Genomic DNA, 9580 nt, shown 5'->3' with positions numbered 1-9580 from the left:
GTGCCAAAGTGAACTTTTATGCTGGATGAGCAATTTGTGTCATTTGGGTGCCTTCTTGGAACAGAAATGTGAGGAGAGTGAAGGCTTTAGGTGGGATCCTTGACTTCACACTCTTCAGTCTTCCGAAGGAACTTATCTGAAGGATTTTGTAATGCATTGTTTACACATGCAAGGTAGACAGTTGTGAAGTTTCTACCCTGAAAAATTTTGTAATTGTAGGGATTAATCTTAAAGTGACTCTGTATGTCATTGTTCCTAAGGGACAAATCAGCATCAAGCTGGATAAATGTTATGCATGTGCGCAACTCTTGTCACAGTGTGTTGATAGAAACTGTGTATGGGGCTGAAAAGTGCAGCCATAATACCACTGCAATTGTTAAACATACATCTAATGAGCCACATTAACTGCCTATGCACTTATTTAAAGCACTGTCATGCATTTGAGTCCCTACTAAATCACAGGGGCGTACCAGAAACAGTTTCATATTTTAATGGTATAGATAGTGAAGAATACATTTTCTTGGAGACTGTGCTGTTTCTCATTGCTGAACGTCTTTAGGAACAGGTTAGATATCCAAAACATACTGTTCTAGCTGGTATTGCAGAGGATCCACTTCCATGGATCTGGACTAGGTTTCATTGCAAGATCTTTGCAGGCCTGTTTTTTTCTTGATTCTTTATGTGCAGGTTTCTTCAATGTCAGAGCTGTGAGAAGGATGAAGCAAAAACAAGATGAAAGAATTCAGTGGTTCTAGAGACATGTGGACAACTCCGACAAATATAAATTGTTTCAGTTATGTATAGCTGAAGTAGAATTAAAGTTTACAGAGGGGTTCGTAGTGATGTAGGTGGTATCTGGTAGAAGTATGTCAGAGCCATTTAGTGTGAGGGCAGTGCCATATGGTGGGTGCACCAAGAGGCACTAATTGCCCTAACTAGCCTGACTGGGACCTCTGCCCGTGGCCACAAGCCTCCCTCGTAGCCAGGCCAGTCCTTGGTCCTTGGCGAAGCTGTGCCACAGGTACACCCATGTCCCCCCGCTCATCCAGACTCACTTGACCATGGCTGCGACTCGTCGCCTTGCGTGGTGATGCCGGGGCTGTCGGTGGGACCTGTGACTGTCACCGTCCTGCCATGCGCAGGTGCTGTGGGTCTGTGTCCTGCTGGTGTGGTCACTTCCCAGCCTGTGCCATCGGTACCTCTGCTCTGGCTTGTCCCCCCTCCTGGGGCAGCCGTGCTCCTCCCGCAGAGGTAACCGGGTGCGGAGGGTGCGATGGCACGGGGAGAGAGGGGTCACTCTGGAAATCCTCCGTGAGGACCCTGAAGACAGAACTGCACATTCGCATTCTCTGAGCACCTCCTGCAAACATCCAATCTACTCTGTAAATATTTAACTGTAGAATTTAAACCGGCGTGCTTCTGGGAGTGAGGTAGTTATGGCAACAGTGTTTGCTCTACCAGTGCTTTGGAGAGCTACTTCTCTCTACTAATGCTGGACCTAATTCAACTTCCATTAATGTCAATGTAAGAGCATAACTGAGCTCCTTTCTTCTCTTTGTCTTGCTTTGTCTCCACGTTACTACTGGAGGCCAACTTTCTGCACATCTTGCTTCTCTATGGACTACTTTCTTCCACTAGGAAAAAGAGGTGGGTTTTTGGTTTGGGTTTTTTTGAGAACTGATCCACCAGCAATAGGAAAAGGGATTCTGTTCATGATGTACATCAGTCAATTATCAGCCAAATAGAAGATCTGCTTCAGCGTATCTGCTCATGGTATGTCCTGGAAGAACATAATAGTTTTTAAGTACATTTTTCCTCAGAAGACCCCACATTCGCTCTTGCAGCATCCTGGAAGCACTAGCTTGCACTGACGTTTCAGGACGGCAGTCTGGTCTGAGTGAAAAGCAGCAGGCTGGAGGACAGTGGTCTCAACTGGTCATTTATCACCTGTTTCCTTGTGCTTCACCTGTGTGTTGTGCCTGCTTGTAGTCTCTTGCACAGCAGAGGCCGCGATGCACAGCTCCTGGCGCAGCGAGGGACATGCCTGGCTGCTGCCACGGTACTGATGTGGCACAGAGCCCCATCTGGCAGAGTCAGCCTGCTGACATACCTCACTGAGAATGGCTGGAAGGAATGCCAAACAATTTCATTGTAAATTGCAGGCATTATCCTGCACAGAAGGAAACGTAACCCAGTGTTCAAAGTTCAATCCTTGCTTCCACTCATTTTGTGGAAACAAGGTCTTTCTTTGCTGGTTGTTTTCTTTATTCTTTTTGCTGTAGGAAGATGTCTCTTTTCACGGAATAAACTCAGTCACTGCTGCTGAGCAGTGTTTTCCAAGGATTGATTTTTAATATATTTACTTTTTGGTTTTAAATGTTCTTTTAAGCAGCCCCCTCATTTGCTGGGATGTTTTTGGACATGCATAACTTTTAAAGTAATTATGTAGGCATGGGTGTAAAAATTGCTGAATTCAGAGCTAATTCATGAGCTACATGAGTTTTCCTTCAGTCAAATTCCTACTGTACCACATATATACGTGTAAATCTAGCTATAGATCCCAGCTTTAAAAAAGAGACTATGGTCCCACAGCATCCAGGTTGTAGTCAGTGCTTTCCTTTTGCCCCATGTTCCCTCAGAGGGGATTTGCATGTTCAGTCTAGCTGTGCCAGAGGCAGGCACACGAGATGGGGTCACCCTGACAAACTGGGGTACATGCTGCGAGCGATGCCCGAGAGCTGGTGCGGTGGGTGGTGGCTCACAGGGCCAGGAGGAAGCAATCTCGGGGCTGTGGGAGGCAAGAGCCCCTGGTCCTGTGCGGGAGCAAAGGAGCCGGCTGGGTTGGACTGGCCACGGCTGCAGTGGCTCTGGTGTTACCAGTCTGAGCCCACATGAGAAGGTAACCCGCGTGGGAAAGCCACAGCCCGGGGCTGTGCGGGGCCGTGCGGAGCCGCACTCACTGCTTCCGCCCCGCTTTGCAGAAGGTGTTGCAGGAATACTCTGCGGCTCTGTCTGGGGCCGGGAAAGCTGCCGAGCACCCGCTGGAGGAGTGCAACTGGGCCCCGTTCCGAGCTCGTTTCTGGAGCAGGACAGGTCTCTGGAGGTCGGTGCGGGCAGACTGCCCACGGGGAACACGCGGCGCACCAGACCGTTGGATTAGTGCGAGAGATGGGGGAAGAGGGCACGGGAGTAATGAGGGAGAATGAGTTATGTCTCAGTAGCTCTCAGTCATGATCTGTTTAATACAGGGAGGAACGTTTTCTCAAGACTTAGATATACAGATATTTTTTTTAATGGCACTTTGTATATACTGAGAATCATAACCTTTCCTTACGCATTAAGCACTCGTCCTCCACCCTCTGACTGGTACCTGAAACTTCCCTCTGTGGCGCCAGAACCTGGCTGACTCTGGTGACTTTTGGAACCGCTTGCTAGTCCTTTGGACTTCCACTAAAATCCGTAGGGACTGAACATCACTGGTGTCTTTGTCTAGTTCCCTTAAGGATTGTTTCAGTGTTGTTTCTCATAACCCCACTACGTAAACCTGACCTTGAGTCAGTCTACATGGTTGGGAGTGGATGCAGCCCCTACACAAAGGGCAGGATCAGAGTATAACAGCACTCTGCTGTAGAGGAATAAACCTGCAGGACTGAAAGCTGACGGATGCTCTTGCCTGCTGAGCCCTTTGGCTTTTCTCAGCCCGGTCACTGTGTACTGTAAATTGGGCTTAATACTTGTGGAAGATTTAGACAGGAGCTGAGAGAGGGAGGAAGGGTGGGTGTCCTATTGCCTCTTTTTAGAAAGGTTTTGGCTTCCTGTTTGTGCACGTGTCAGAGGTTAAGCAACAATAAGATTTAATAGGCTCGGAGGCAAGGAAAGGCTATGACTTAGGTCATTTTATGAGTGAAATGGCTGTCAATAGATTCCCCACTCTACCAGTCAACAGCCCTTCATTACCCTTGTAGTCGCAGAAGTCCTTCAGCGAGGGCTGTGTGTGATTAGTAACGGTACAGGGTCTCTCTACCACCTGTGTTTGAACTGGAAATTCAACAACAGCGACAGAGCAGTGCTGTTTTGTGGCTGGTGTTTTACAGTGCCATGGCTGTAACGAAAGGTGTCTGCCCCATCCCCTGCCCTCCATGCCACAGTGGTGGCAGCTTCGGGCTGAGTGGGTCTGTGGGCTAACGCAGCAGAAGGCTGATCTTCTGGCCCAGCTGAAGGCTGCTGTGAGGCCATCAACAACTCGGCATCACTGGTCTGGCACCGGCTGCTCTTTGTGGAGTAAACCCTGTGAGGGTACCCGGAACGGACTGCTGTCTAGTGCTCTGCTCAGCTCACCTGCCATGTCTTGGCTGTTTATACCTGACATACCACGTAGTGTTCCTCCATGTGAGCAGATTATTTTAAAAGAGACAAAGTGCAATGAAAAAGGGAGGGGGCTGGAAAATGTAGTGAGCTTGACAAGGAAAACCAATGTCTCATTAGTCTGTCCCACCTGCTGACAGCTGAAAGGAAAACGGGATGTTTCTGGTAACATGTCCGAACTCTTAGGCTGATTTCTTTTTCATGTTGTTGTTCATTAGATGTTGATTTATATTGATAGAAAAGATATACCTCAAGCTATTCAAGATGCCTTTGACGTTTACTTCCTGTTGGAAATGAAAGCAGTGCTAATCAGTTAGCATTTAGTTACAGCAGTCTAAATTCTGTAATGCACTTGTCTGAGCAAGTGGTAGTCAGTGAAGTTATCTTGATCAAACCAAATGCAGAGCAAGAGAACAATCAGTGTTGATGAAGTCATGGGCAGAAAATGTTGATTTTTTTTGAAATTAAATTGCAATTCTTTTTCTGCTACCACCTCCTTTGTCTTCAGGGAAGTTTTGCTCAGCCTTCTAATGAGCAGAACAAAAGCTTGAGACATCTTACTTGCATCTGCCTGATAGAAATTAAGCAATCCCAAACTTCTGCAGGCTTTAACCTCTCTTGGGAATCCAAGTCCCACTATTTATTGCACTGATTTAATTTTTTTATCTTTGGCTCTTCCTTTCCTTCTGTGTGTCAAACATGAGGATAGCAATGTTACGAAGGTTCATGTCTCAGGAGTTGGTCTTGAGTTGTTCCAGTGAAGTCTTGGTAGGGGACAAGCTCCTGGGAGTTTAGTGCTCAGAAGTTGTCAGGATTTGGTCCTCAGTTTGGGGCAATCTGCAAAGAACCTGGTCTTCACACTGCCAATTCTGTGGGCTACACCAGTGCCGGAAGCTGAATGAAAGCTCTGAAAGTTCACTGTCAGGGTGTTTTCACTGGAACTTTCATTCGTCTCAGATTTGTAAATGTGGCTGAAATTAAAATGAAAGGTTACGCTCTCTATAATTGTCTGTTGTCTTTCAGTTGGGAAAAGAAGCTCATTCTGATTATGAAACTAAGTAGCACCAATTAAACTAAAGGTAAGGCGGCTGCTGCCTTCCCCCGGACCTGCAACACCCATCCCTCTGACTTTCCTCTCCTGCTTCTGCAACCAGTCTGCGTATCCAGGCTGAGGAAAAAACAGCCAAACAGAACTGGGTGAGCAGGAAGGAGACAGAGAATAAGTTAACTTCTTTAAAAGGGGAAGAAAGAAAAGACTGGTTGCTTCTAATGTCAAGACTTCCAGTGTGGATTTCTAACCACCTCAGGAGCACATGCTTAACAATGATTGTATCAGCAGGAGGTGGCACCATCGGTGTTAGTTATTAATAAACCTCTTAAAATGCACATGCTGACTCTTTCTCCTTTTTTTTTTTTTTTCTTCTTCCTCTTTTTTTAACTCACTGTAGCAGTTTCTGTCCTTTTTTGAGCAGGCACAGAACAAAAAGTCCCCACTATTAATGAAACATAAATAGCATTGTTCAAATGGACCCAAACTGAGACGCTCAAGGGAGATCAAGCTGGTCAATTCCATACATAGAGCTCCTTAAGCTCTTCCAGTGTCCTGAAATCTGTCCAAAACAGAACCAACTGTCTAAGATGAAGGCTGCCCATCAAAGAAACTTCAGCAGCTAGCACATTTTTCCTCTTTCTGAAAGGCTTGGACTTTACCTGCAGGCACAGCCAGAACTCCCCAGGGCTGGGGTGAAAGTCAGTGACACGTTGTGCCTTGTGGGTCCTGCGAAGGGGTCCAGCGTCATTACCAGTCAAAGACCAGCAGAGGCCTTCCCCCGCTCTCAGACAGGGCAGCGCTCTGGATCAGTGAGTGTCAACGCTGTGGGAAAGACACAAAGGATTTATTTTGCCCTGTGTATGTTTGGTCCCATGGGCAATGTGACACTGACCCTTTAGGCAGTGGGTTATGCAGAAGCAGAAAAAGTGGAAGAGGCAAATCTCTCTCCACTATAACCTTGCTGCCAGGTTGACTCTTCCCCAAAACATCTGAAAACCATGAATGTCTGCTTAATGCACCTGGCTTGCACCAAAAGGTAGGATGAATTGGGTTGTGGCAAGGAAGAAGGGAAAAAATATCTGCAGTCCAGTAATGTTCTTCGACAACTCACCAGGCACTGTGGCTGCAGGATGAAGACTCAATGTCAAAAAATTAGCAAAATCCCCTTTATCAGAGAAAGGGAAAGGCTGACTGTAACCTGGAGTAGCTGAGCTTGAAGGGTCGTGAAGGAGTTTGAGAACGGCAGCCTTGCAAGAGGAGTTTCTGCATGCTTCATATTTTTCCTCCCTATGCATTACACAGATGGTTCTATTGCCTTCTCGTACATGGTATGGATAAATAAGAGGGCCATGGGTGCCACCGAGAAAAAATGTTCTGTAAGTAATTAGTCTGAGACAGGGTGTAGAGTGACATTTAACATCAGCATGAAGACTTCTCTAACGAGAGGTTATTAGTAGCAGTGGGAAGATGGGAGGTGGTGCATGGAATTTCACCCCCTTGAACGCACTGACCTCTTCAGGGTGTCTCCGCTCGTGGATTACTAAATTGCTCTTCTGCATTATACTGATGGCTGTTGGATACCACAGCTATATGGCTATTGGTACTTGACAGTGACAATTTAACGCCAGACTAGCTGTGCCACTCTGAGCTTCTCAGCTGTGATGGCCACGTAATTATCAAGGATAGGTCTAACTTCAGTCAAAGCGGTATGGGTGGCACGGAAGGATGGCGTGAAAGTCTCAGTCTTGCTGAACAGGGTAGCTACAACTTCAGCTACCCTCCCGTCCCTGGTTCCTTGGGCTGCTCTGCCTCACCTCACTCACAGTGTGACTGGCGTGTGAGCATGGCTCATGCAGGTTTGGCCATCACGCAGTTAGCCGTCCACAAGCCTGGCCAGGTGCGATGAGCTGTGGACCTGTGGCAGAGTTTGGCCACTTTGCGGTGTCGCCCCCAGAAGCAGAATGAGCAGTTGCGCTGGCTGAGATGGGTCTGCGCCGCAGACAGCCAGTGGAAATCGGGGCCAGCTATGTCTGTACAAACAGCTGCTGCTGCACTGCAGAACAGGAATGCTTCACAGATGCTTCTAAAAATCCTGGTATCACAGCCTCTCCCTCTCCCTCGGCATTTCAGTTAGGAAACAGATGACTAAAAATAGCCTACTGTCTGAAGCACCCAGAGAGCTGTGCTGTTTGATTACTCCTTTAGCATTTAATTTTTGTCCTCCTGAATGTATCCAGTTGTTTGTTGTGGTTTTTTTTTTTCAAATACGCAGTCCCTCATTTAGTAAAAAAAGATGGATTTAGGATCAAGCTGATATTAATCAACCAATCTTCTTGCATTTATCATAGTCCTTCCTCCTGATGGTCTTTCCTAACATTCTGCTCTGCTATGGACCAGCAATCAGGCTCTGGGAAGAAGGCTTCCTAGCAACGCCTTAAGCGACTATAACAATACTTCAGAAAAAAACAGGCTGCCTTTATGAAAAATAACATTGGGAAACTGATAGACTTTTCCACATGGGAAGAATAGATGCCCTGTGCCCTGAAATGGAGAGATCCCTTAATTTTATCAGTGTCTTCCTCTTTTTTTAATGGAAAAATCAGAAGGGGCTCAATAAAGCAAAGTGAGTATCAGTAATACTGGAGACTGGAGAGTCTGGATTATTCTTTAACAGTGGGTCAGAATGGGAAGGCAGGACAAAATCTGAGCTATTCTATATTGAAGGAATGAGATACCCAACCAGAAAGGTCATCATAAGAGCAAACCAGTGTGTAGCCATGGCAGGTTTTGGCTTTTGTTTTTAATCAGTAGACACTGATTAACTTAAGCTTTTTCTGTGTGTTTGCAGCAATCTAGATAAAAATTGTACCTTTGGGTTAGCTTGCTGCTTCTTCCTTTCCCTCTCAATGTGCTGTTTTGTCACTGCCCTGTCCTGATTTTTGAGTGGAAAGTTGGACAAATGTGACCTGTATTCTAACATTTTGAAAATTAAGACATTGCCCTCCTTTTCCAGCTTTCTCCCCTACCCACATCAAAACTTGACAAAAAAGCTCCCAATTGCTCTGAAGTAACAGCATAAAAATCTACAGCTGCTACAATTTCATACTATTCCTTTAAGTTTTGATTCATTAATTTCTGAACACTTGGGGTTTTTTAATCTGTGGAATTGGTCTTCTGAAAATTGCGAAGATCACTGTACTTCGTGTGGTATTTAGAGTGGACAGAGAAGATTGCTTCTTCGAAGTAACTCTTTCTGCAGCACTACCAGGTATAAAAAGTCATGACTCTATGGGCACATTTGAATGTGGGAACTTTCCTGTACGGTCCAGAGCACATCTTCCATATGCTCTCATTTGTACCCCAGGAGCTTTTCTGAGCTGGATTTCTGTCTCCCATCTGGAACTGGAAGCTGTTTGACTTGTGCTCAGCAAATCTCTCCCTTCTATTAAATTGTAAACAGTGCAGGGAAAACAGTCTTGATTAAAGTAGTGATTCCGCAGTGTGGCAACAAATACTAGATGCAAATTAATTACTTACGAAATCCTGCTTCATTCCTGTGATTTTAATTCTTAACAACTTTCTTTCCATCTGTTTTTATACCTTGTGCCTTCCTCCTCATGTAGCTACCAATACTGGAGATCACTGGAGTTAAAACAGCTGGTATTATTTTTCCTTGCCTGCATTTAAGAAGGCCTCAGCCCTGACATTACTGATCAGGACAAGTCTGCTCCTGCTCTGATAGACCTTTAATTGGATGGCTCTGGCTATTGGGAAGACTTGAGGCAGGAGGAAAGACCATCTTTCAGTTCAGAGCCAATGAAGAAGTAACAGTTGAGGGGGCTGATGGGTTCAGGACTGAGCTTCCCTCAGCTCTTGCTCCTGCAGCTATTGACAGCTATGAGTTAGAGCCTGCTTCTCTGCAGACCAAGACCTGTGATGTTGTTAGGAAAACTTTCATTGCCAGGCATTTGTCTGGGTGCCTTGTGTCTGTTGTGGACTTTTTACAGCCACGCATCCAGCTTCAGCTGCAAACCTGAGTAATGCCGGTGTCAGTCAGTGCAACCTCAGTAATAAGAGCAGTGTGAGGCCCTTCTGGTACCCAGGATTAACTAGAGCTAGCAGCAGCCTGGCACATCACAGCCTCCTCACCAAGCCACGGACCTT

Source organism: Charadrius vociferus, unplaced genomic scaffold, assembly GCF_000708025.1.
Source record: "Charadrius vociferus isolate BGI_N301 unplaced genomic scaffold, ASM70802v2 scaffold323, whole genome shotgun sequence".
NCBI lineage: Eukaryota > Metazoa > Chordata > Aves > Charadriiformes > Charadriidae > Charadrius > Charadrius vociferus.
This window is presented reverse-complemented; position numbering follows the sequence as displayed.